Genomic DNA, 10,291 nt, shown 5'->3' on the forward strand with positions numbered 1-10,291 from the left:
TGAATTCCTGCAATAGAAGAAAATATCCAAGTATCTAAACTGGGATTATTTTGAGTCGTAATTTCCACCGTACATTTTGTGGCAACTTCAGCATTGCTCCACAGGATAACTGTAGAATAGAATAGAATAGAATAGAATAGAATAGAATAGAATAGAATAGAATAGAATAGAATAGAATAGAATAGAATAGAATAGAATAGAATTCAATTCTTTATTGGCCAAGTGTGATTGGACACACAAGAAATTTGTCTGTGGTGCATAAGCTCTCAGTGTACATAAAAGAAAAGATACGTTCCTCAAGAATCATAAGGTACAACACTTAATGATAGTCATAGGGTACAAATAAGCAATCAGGAAACAATATCAATATAAATCGTAAGGATATCAACAACTAGGTTACAGTCATACCGTCATAAGTGGAAGGAGATGGGTGATGGGGACGATGAGAAGATTAATAGTAGTGCAGATTTAGTGAATAGTTTGACATTGTTGAGGGAATTATTTGTTTAGCAGAGTGATGGCATTCGGGAAGAAACTGTCCTTGTGTCTAGTTGTTCTGGTGTGCAGTGCTCTATAGCGTCGTTTTGATGGTAGGAGTTGAAACAGTTTATGTCCAGGATGCGAGGAGTCTGTAAATATTTTTACAGCCCTCTTTTTGGCTCGTGCAGTATACAGCTATATAGCTTGAACAGAAGCCAGTGTTGTTGTCAAGATGAAAGTGTTGACGTGACAATACTTTCAGCCACACCATTGGTCTGAAATGGTCTAGGGGTCTCCTGCTGGAGCAGGGGGGCTGGACTAGAAGACCTCCAAGGTCCCTTCCAGCTCCGTTCTGGTTAAATTAAACCTCCCGCTGCATGAGCGCCATTTTGTGAACAGCTAAGGACTTCACGGTAGCCATTTTCTGAGAATATTTCCAGCACAGTTTATCTGGCTGGTTTAAAACCGGCTGGGATTCCTGTCCTAGAAAAGTATAAAAGATTCTGGAGACCTCAAAACAAGATTTTATTTTTTTTTACCAGTAATACTCTTAGTTCACAGAGATGGACCAAAACTTAACGTTTTACAACTTCTTTGTCAAACATCTCTTCGCTTACTATAGGTGGCCTTTGACAATTCATTTAGTGACTGTTCAGGCATCGAAAAAAGTGACTTGGGGCAGTTTTTCACAGTTATGACTATTGTAGCATCCCCAGGGTGATGCGATCCAAATTCAGACAATTGACTGCTGTCTCGTATTTATGACGGTTGCAGGCCTTCCGACAATGGGGAAGCCGGATTCACGGAGCCAACTCTTGTCACTAACTTAACGATGGCAGTGATCCACTTAACAACAACATGGCAAAAAAGGACGTTAACAAGGGGCGAAACTCACTTAAGAAATGTTTCACTTAGCAACACGAATGTTGGGCTCCATTGTGGCCGTAAGTCGAGGACTACCTGTATTCAAATTTGGCGAAATTAAAGGTACGGAAAGAGGCGTGAGTTTCGCACCATGAATGGCTTGGCTTTTGAAGTCAGGAATTGGTCTCGTGAGTTGTGTATTGTTCCAAACCTCTTGAAAAAAAATCCTTCTTTTGTGACACAAGGTCCATCCATTTCAGTCAAGTTGGCTTCAAGTAGGCAGACAAGCTTCCAGAAAATAAAAATCAATTCTCCTGATCTTGCTGCAGGGATACGCAGTTAAAAAGTTTCAGATATATACTCGGCTCTAAAGCATCGATTCTAAATCACCTTCGCTAGCAAACAAATATTTCAGTTTGCTCAGCTGCTCGGTTGCGAACAGTTATAGAGTGTGCGCAAATCGTTTTGTACTCTCAGAAGCGTTGCCCAACTGCAAATTATCCATATCAAGATCCCTATCATTTTGGGCACGAGATCTTGCTGGAAAGGGATGGATCCAACAAATACCCACCACATTGGAATAAGACTTAGCTATGTGCAGAGGTGGGCTGCCAGGGGTTCGGGAGAACCTCTAGCTAAGATTCTGTGCAGTTCAGAGAACCTCCAAATCCCACTCCTGGCTGGCCCTGCCCACCCCATCCCTCACCTCCCAGGAATCCCCACACGGCCCGTTTTGAATGCAGGTAAATGCAGGGTGCGTGCAGAGGCTCTGGGAGGGCAAAAATTGAGTGTTGCGCCTTGTCCTCCCTCCTCTCCTCAGCCGGGCCCCTCCCATCTCCTGCTATCCGATTCAGAGTCTGATAATGAAGAGGAATGGCCTGGCTTGCCTCCAACCCCCAGCCCTGGCACCATGCCTGGACAGAATGTCAGGAATGAACAAACAAACCTTACTCCTACAGCGTGTGAGCACGAAGCCAGCCACGTGCTAGAATTGCCAGCAGCAGATCAGGAGGAAGGGAATTCACAGTGGACGGATCCCCGCTTCCGGAGAATTGAGAGGCGACGTCAGCAAAATGAAGGGAGGGGCAGGCCTGGATAAGTGCTGAGTCATGGAGCCACACCCCATGGCCTATATAAAGGATCTGCTTTTTGGCATTCCTTGAGTCAAGCAAAGTCTCATCTGGTTTGCTGAAGTCACACCTTGGATTCCTGCCTGCCCTGAGAAATCTGAAAGGAATTTGGCAAAGCTGCAGAGGCTTCGTGGCCACGCTTGATACAGACTTCCCAGACCCGTCCGTCGGAGGGGGAGGGGGACACGGCAACGGGCCTACCGGAAGTTTGGGAAGGCTGGAACGTTTCCAGCCTCCGGGGCCTGGGGAGGCCGTTTTTGCCCTCCCGGAGGCTCAAGGAAAGCCTCCAGAGCCCGGGGAGGACAAAAAACATCTCCCCCGCCATGTTGCAGGAGGCTGACTAGGTCACGCCCACCATGACCACGCCCACCATGGCCATGCCCACCCAGCAACCGGGCAGTTGCTACATTTTTTGAAGCTCACCCCTGGCTATGTTACTAACAAGCATATCCTGGCTTGTCATAAAAGTCTTCTCTGTGAATAAGGGTTCCCCCCTTTCTTTCATCATTGTGAGAAGAAATTCTTTTGGGGTGGTCTGAAAAAATACCCCCTCCCCATCAAACCATAATGAGGAAAAGGAAGAAAAGAACCAGCAAATTCCGTGTCTCCTATAGTCTATCGCAATGATGGCGAACCTTTTCGGCAGCGAGTGCCGAAAAGGGAGCGTGCGCGTCTGGGCCGCCAACCAGGAAGTGGAGCTGCCCAGGGTACATGAGAGCGCCCAAAAAAACAAACTTCCGGTTTCAGCTACCGAACTTCCGGTTTCAGCCAGGTACTCTTCCGGGTTTCTGGCACGCATGCGCGCACGACGATCGGCTGGCCGGCGCGCATGCTCACGCAGGAAAAAGGAAGGCCAGTTTCCGGTAGCGGCACATGCAGAAAGGCTAGCGGATCATCGCGTGCGCATGCGCGCCAGAAACCCGGAAGAGGAACGGGCGATGCCAGGCGACATGTCTCCGCGTGCCATAGGTTCACGGGTTTATCGTCTCTTTTAAAAATCAGATCCCCCCCGCATCAGAATATGTGTGTGTGTGTGTGAGGGGGACGACGACAACACTTCAGTTGAAATAGTTGAATACTTTTTTACCCAACTTTTGGATCAAAGCCTTGGAGCTCTTTCAACTCAAGAGATAAAGCCAGCCAGCCTTCCTTCCAAGAAATCCGATCTTGGGACGGTTACAAAACCAGGGAGAAAAGTCATTGGCCGTTAAAACACCCCAAATCAGGTCATTTCCATGCCAATTTCAACTCCACTTGGCCAGTTCCGGGCCAGTTCCGTTCCCACCTTGTAAATCTGACCTACTATTATCTTCACAGTTGTAAAGTTGTAAACACAGTTGAGCGTGTCCAAAGGTATTTTACGAGAAGAGTTCTCCACTCCTCCGAAACCAATAAAATACCTTATTCCACCAGACTTGATATCCTGGGTCTAGAAAACTTGGAACTTCGTCGCCTTCGACAGGATCTGGGTTTAGCATATAAGATTATCCGTTGTAATGTCCTTCCTGTCAATGACTTTTTTAGTTTCAATAACAATATCACAAGAGCTACCAACAGATTTAAACTCAATGTCAACCGCTCCAGTTTAGATTGCAGAAAACACGATTTCTGTAACAGAATTGTATATGCTTGGAATGCATTACCTGACTCTGTGGTTTCTTCTCATAACCCCAAAGGCTTTATTCAAAAACTGTCCACGGTTGACCTCACCACTTTCCTAAGAGGACTCTAAGGGGCGTGCATAAGAGCACAAATGTGCCTACCGTTCCTGTCCTATTGTTTCTTCCCCTATGTATGTTTATAGTACCTCGTTTCTCCACATATATACGTTCATATATTATATAACCCTTTATGCAATGCTTGTATGTATTGTTACGACAAATAAATAAATAAATAAAAAATAAATAAAGGAAAGCCTTCCCTTCTGACTTGAAGACGTCAAGCTGTGTTATCCTCACCGGTATTAAACAGAATTAACCACGTGGGTGATTAATCATTTCTCAATACATTTTATCAAGCTGTCTGGCTTCCCTTTAAAAAAAAAATCTATAAGAGGCATAAAAGAGAATTGGTTTGGTGTAGTGGATGAGAAGTCAGGCTGGAAACTGGGCGACTGTGAGTTCTAGTCCCACCTTAGGCGTGAAGCAGAAGGATGATCCTTGGGCCAGTCGTTGTCTCTCAACCCTAGGAAAGAGGCAATGGCAAACCACTTCCGGGAAAAAAAAACTTGCTAAGGAAACTTCAGGAACTTATCCAGGCAATCATCAGGAGTCAAGTTTGACCCAAAGGTAGGTAAATGTAAGTAGACAGACAGATACATACAGAAAGAAAAAAGGAGGGAGGGAGACGGAGTAGATAGATAGATAGATAGATAGATAGATAGATAGATAGATAGATAGATAGATAGATAGAGAGGCAGGCAGGCAGGCAGGCAGGCAGATAGAGACAGGGAAAGAGAAAAAGATATAGATAAATAGATAGATAGATAGATAGATAGATAGATAGATAGATAGATAGATAGATAGATAGATAGGCAGGCAGGCAGGCAGGCAGAGACAGGGAAGGAGAGAAAGATATAGATAGATAAATAGATAGACAGAAGATAGATAGATAGATAGATAGAAGATAGATAGATAGATAGATAGATAGATAGATAGATAGATAGATAGATAGATAGATAGATAGATAGGCAGGCAGGCAGGCAGGCAGATAGAGACAGGGAAAGAGAGAAAGATATAGATAGATAAATAGATAGATAGATAGATAGATAGATAGATAGATAGATAGATAGATAGATAGATAGATAGATAGGCAGGCAGGCAGGCAGGCAGGCAGGCAGAGACAGGGAAGGAGATAAAGATATAGATAGATAAATAGATAGATAGATAGATAGATAGATAGATAGATAGATAGATAGATAGATAGATAGATAGATAGGCAGGCAGGCAGGCAGAGACAGGGAAGGAGAGAAAGATATAGATAGATAAATAGATAGATAGATAGATAGATAGATAGATAGATAGATAGATAGATAGATAGATAGATAGATAGATAGATAGATAGATAGATAGATAGATAGATAGATAGGCAGGCAGGCAGGCAGGCAGGCAGGCAGATAGAGACAGGGAAAGAGAGAAAGATATAGATAGCTAAATAGATAGATAGATAGATAGGCAGGCAGGCAGGCAGAGACAGGGAAGGAGAGAAAGATATAGATAGATAAATAGATAGATAGATAGATAGATAGATAGATAGATAGATGATAGATAGATAGATAGATAGATAGATAGATAGATAGATAGATAGATAGATAGATAGATAGGCAGGCAGGCAGGCAGGCAGGCAGGCAGGCAGATAGAGACAGGTAAAGAGAGAAAGATATAGATAGATAGATAGATAGATAGATAGATAGATAGATAGATAGATAGATAGATAGATAGATAGATAGATAGATAGATACATACATACATACATACCAGTGGTGGGTTTCAAATTTTTTTACTACTGATTCTGTGGGTGTGGCTTGGTGGGCGTGGCAGACTGCTACCCTGTTTTCCTGAAAATAAGACCTCCCCTGATAACAAATCCAATCGGGCTTTTGAGCACATGTGCGCTAAAATAAACCTGCCCCCCAAAATAAGCATAGAGCTGGAAATCAGGTAAGACGGCAGGAGGAGCCCCGTCTTGCTTCACGCGCCCCAAAATAATAAGACCTCCCCGAAAATAAGGCCAAGCGCTTATTTCGGGGTTCTAAAAAATAATATAAGACAAGGTCTTATTTTCGGGGAAACACGGTGACACAGCGTGTTTCAAACGCTGCACACTCCAGCGGGCCTGGGCAAGGAAAAGAGGGAGAGCCATTTTGTAAACAAGTACAACTTTTTGTCTAAGTTGGCATTCTTTCTTCCCCGCACCCCCTCACTCCCCCACTCGAGCCGAAGATAATTTGATTTATTGACCTTATATAAGCTCGTGTTTTCTGTTTAGATGTCGGACTTTTTTGGGGGGGGTGTTTGCTTTCCACAATGTCCTATGTGCGAACAACAGCTTCGCTAATTTATTTGGGAACATTTGAAAATCTAAATTCTGGGCGAAGATTCTGGAGAAGTCTATAAAGCAGACGACAATCGTTTTCAGGAGGAGTCGGGTGGGAGGGGAAGAACTTCCAGGGGGCTTTGGCAATGATCTCTCCATGCTTTGGCAGATCTCCATGTACCTGCTCACAATAATTTAGAGTCTAGGAGAGAGGGGAGAAAACTCAGAAAAACAATGGAAAGAGGTCAGCGGAGATCTACGGCTTTCAAACTTTGGAGTGCCTTCGGGTTTCAGACAACTGCATTTTTAAGACTTCCTTCCTTTCCGTAGCAGTCAGTTCTCATTAGTATAGAATGGAATAGAGCTGGAAGGGACCTTGGGGGCTGTTATGTCTGTGCCCCCAAAGCCGGCCCCCCTGCCAGAAAGTGACTTGGAAAATGAGAGGGAAGGGCCATATCTCGGGAGCACCGGCTTCCCTGGCTCAGCTCCAGGAGCCAGAAGCAGGCCAGGTGGAAGAGATAACGAGGCCTCCATTCCCTGACTCTTCCCCCGCCCCCCCAGCCACGCCTCCAGACCTGGCTGATGGCAATCAGGCCTGGCTGGACCCTAGGTTTCGTAGGCAGGAGAGGCGGGAACAACAGAAGCAGGGGTGGGGCACACCTAGGAAGTGCTGAGTCATGGAGCCACACCCCATAGGATATAAAAGCAGCAAGGGCTGCTATACCTTTTCGTAGCAAGCAAATCAACTGCTTAACTAGAGCTGAAGTACTCTTTGTTCCTGGTTGACTCATCGGCATCAAGAGAGATAACAGAGTCACTTGGCAGACGCTCACTAGTTTGCTGCCAGAGCTGATAGTGCCGGCTAATTAAGCCATCACTCGGACTGAGGCGAGGGGGACAGAACAGAAGCATTCTAGTCCAGCCCCCTGCTCAAGCAGGAGAACCTACACCAGTGATGGCTAACCTTTTTGCCGTCGCATGCCAAAAGAGGGGGGGAGCGTGGGCGGTTGCGCACGTGTGTGCCAACACCTGTAATTCAGTGTGCCCTGCCCCCCATGCATGCCTGTAACCCCCCTGTTTTTCACCCTCCCCAGCCTCCAGAGGCTTTCTAGGAGCCTGGGGAGGGCGAAAATGGCCTTCCCCGCAAACCGTTTCTGTACTGTTGTTAAGAAAGCTACATTGAAATATCCATGAAATTTCCAGGAGCCGAGTCTAACTTGATCACAAATCATTTTCTAGATTTTAAGCTCCTCGTCAAGTGCCATTGGATTGGAGTGGGGCAGTAGCCTAGAGGTGGAGCCCCTGCCTCACAATCAGGAGGCTGCAAGTTCGATCCTAGGTAGAGGCAGATATTTCTCTCTCTGGGCACAGTGAGAATATATCTGCTGGATATAACTCCGCACTGGCGACAGGGAAAGGCAGCCGGCCATTCAGTTGCCCAGATTCCACCTTGCAAGGGATTATGGGGTCGTTAAAAGGATATGATCAGGTACCATTTGATTTCAGGTAGGTGCTCCAGAAAATACAATCCGAAGCGTTGTTTTTTTGTTTTTTTTCCCGCACCGTTCCAGTTCAGTCTGTACTTTTCTGCAAATTCCCTTTTTTCCTTCTATTACCGTCAGCATGAATCTTTGAAGGTCACTCTGGAAAGGCTTTGATGATAGCTGGCATTATTTGTTGATTTGCGTCCGTCAACAGATTCCTATTTACTGTTTGGAGATTATTACCGGATTGTGTGAAAAACCAGCATCTTTATTTCTTTTCCCCGGCTGTTTCAGTTTTGTTTTGTTTTTTGTGGATGCAGCTCTGCTGACTGAATCATTTTTGGCGGCAGGTTCCCTATTGCAATTTCTGGACTTTGTTGCGGAGAATGCGAGGTCAGTGATTAATTTAAAAAAAAAAAACTCGCCATCTGCTATTATCAATACACTCCTGATTTTAAATGTCCACGGGAAAAACGAGCTAGCGGATATGACGGGGTATAAAGTCCTCCATATGCTAATTGCGATAATAGCCCATTTCATAATCTCAAGTGTTCAAATTAAGCCCTGGCAAACTCACACAAACCCAAAGAATTTGCTGGCTACAGAAATTTTGATTTTTAGCAAGCATATGCTTTCTAAACCATAGAATCACAGAACACCAGGGCTGGAAGGCACATTGGAGATCTTCTAGTCCAACCCTCTGCTCAAGCATATTCAACCCTCCTTCTTTGTGACAGGCAGTGGGACCAGTTCATCTTATAACCTGTATGAATTTCAACTAAGAATAGAGGAATAAGTAGAATAGAATAGAATAGAATAGAATAGAATAGAATAGAATAGAATAGAATAGAACGGAATGGAATGGAACGGAACAGAAATAAAAATAGAATAGAAGAATAAGAATAGAATAGAATTAGAACAGAAGAATAAGAATAAGAATAAAATAGAGAATAAAATAGAACAGAACAGAACAGAACAGAACAGAATAGAATAGAAATGGAACGGAACAGAAATAGAAATAGAATAAAAGAATAAGAACAGAATAGAATTAGAATAGAAGAATAAAATAGAGAATAGAATAGAATTAGAATAGAAGAATAAAATAGAGAATAGAATAGAGTAGAATAGAATAGAATTGAATTGAAATGGAACAGAACAGAACAGAACAGAATAGAATTAGAATAGAAGAATAAAATAGAGAATAGAATAGAATAGAATTGAAATGAAATGGAACGGAAGAGAACAGAACAGAACAGAATAGAATCAGAACAGAAGAATAAAATAGAGAATAGAATAGAATTAGAATAGAAGAATAAAATAGAGAATAGAATAGAATAGAGTAGAATAGAATAGAATAGAATAGAATAGAATAGAATAGAATAGAATAGAATTGAAATGGAACAGAACAGAACAGAACAGAATAGAATTAGAATAGAAGAATAAAATAGAGAATAGAATAGAATAGAATAGAATAGAATAGAATAGAATAGAATAGAATAGAAACCAATAGGAATAGCAGAGTTGCAAGGGACCTTGGAGGTCTTCTAGTCCAACCCCCTGCTCAAGCAGGAAACTTGTCCCTTAAAGCGACCAATATGGCCACGCAGATGGGACCAGATATCCAAAGAAAGGAACCAGAGGAGGAGATATGGAGAAAGGAAGCCCTGCATGGAAGAGAGCCAGCAAGGGAGCCATGCTGCATCATCACAGCTGATCTCCAGGCAGCTGTAGAAATTATTTTGCTTCCCTAATTACAGACTATGCAGGATGTTCATTAAGCCAAAGTCCCCCCCCCGCCCCCCAGTTCCTTAGTCACAGGAACACAGGCAAATGGCTTAACATGCTTTAAAAAGTAGCACGCATTTCTACGCAGAAATACTTCAGGGACACTGGCTTAAACAAATCTGACAGACGCTGCAGGTCGGTCGAAGAGACCAGTTTTTAAATAGGTAATAAAATTAGCATTTCCACGGTTTTATTTTATTTTTTTTATTTTTTAAGAGATACAGATAATCCTAAAGTTAACCATTTGCAGAAGATGGTCTTATAATTAAGTTTTGGTGGAAATGACAGACTGGTTAATTGAGACATAACTTTTAAAAAAAAAAAGATTTTGCTTAATGTGAAGAAGTAGAGACTAAGGCAGGGGTGAAATCCAGCAGGTTCCGACAGGTTCTGGCGAACTGGTAGCAGAAATTTTGAGTAGTTCAGAGAACCGGCAAATACCACCTCTGGCTGGCTCCAGAGTTGGGAGGGAATGGAGATTTTGCAATATCCTTCCCCCAGGGGTGGGGAGGG

Source organism: Ahaetulla prasina, chromosome 8, assembly GCF_028640845.1.
Source record: "Ahaetulla prasina isolate Xishuangbanna chromosome 8, ASM2864084v1, whole genome shotgun sequence".
NCBI classification, from domain to species: Eukaryota; Metazoa; Chordata; class Lepidosauria; order Squamata; family Colubridae; genus Ahaetulla; species Ahaetulla prasina.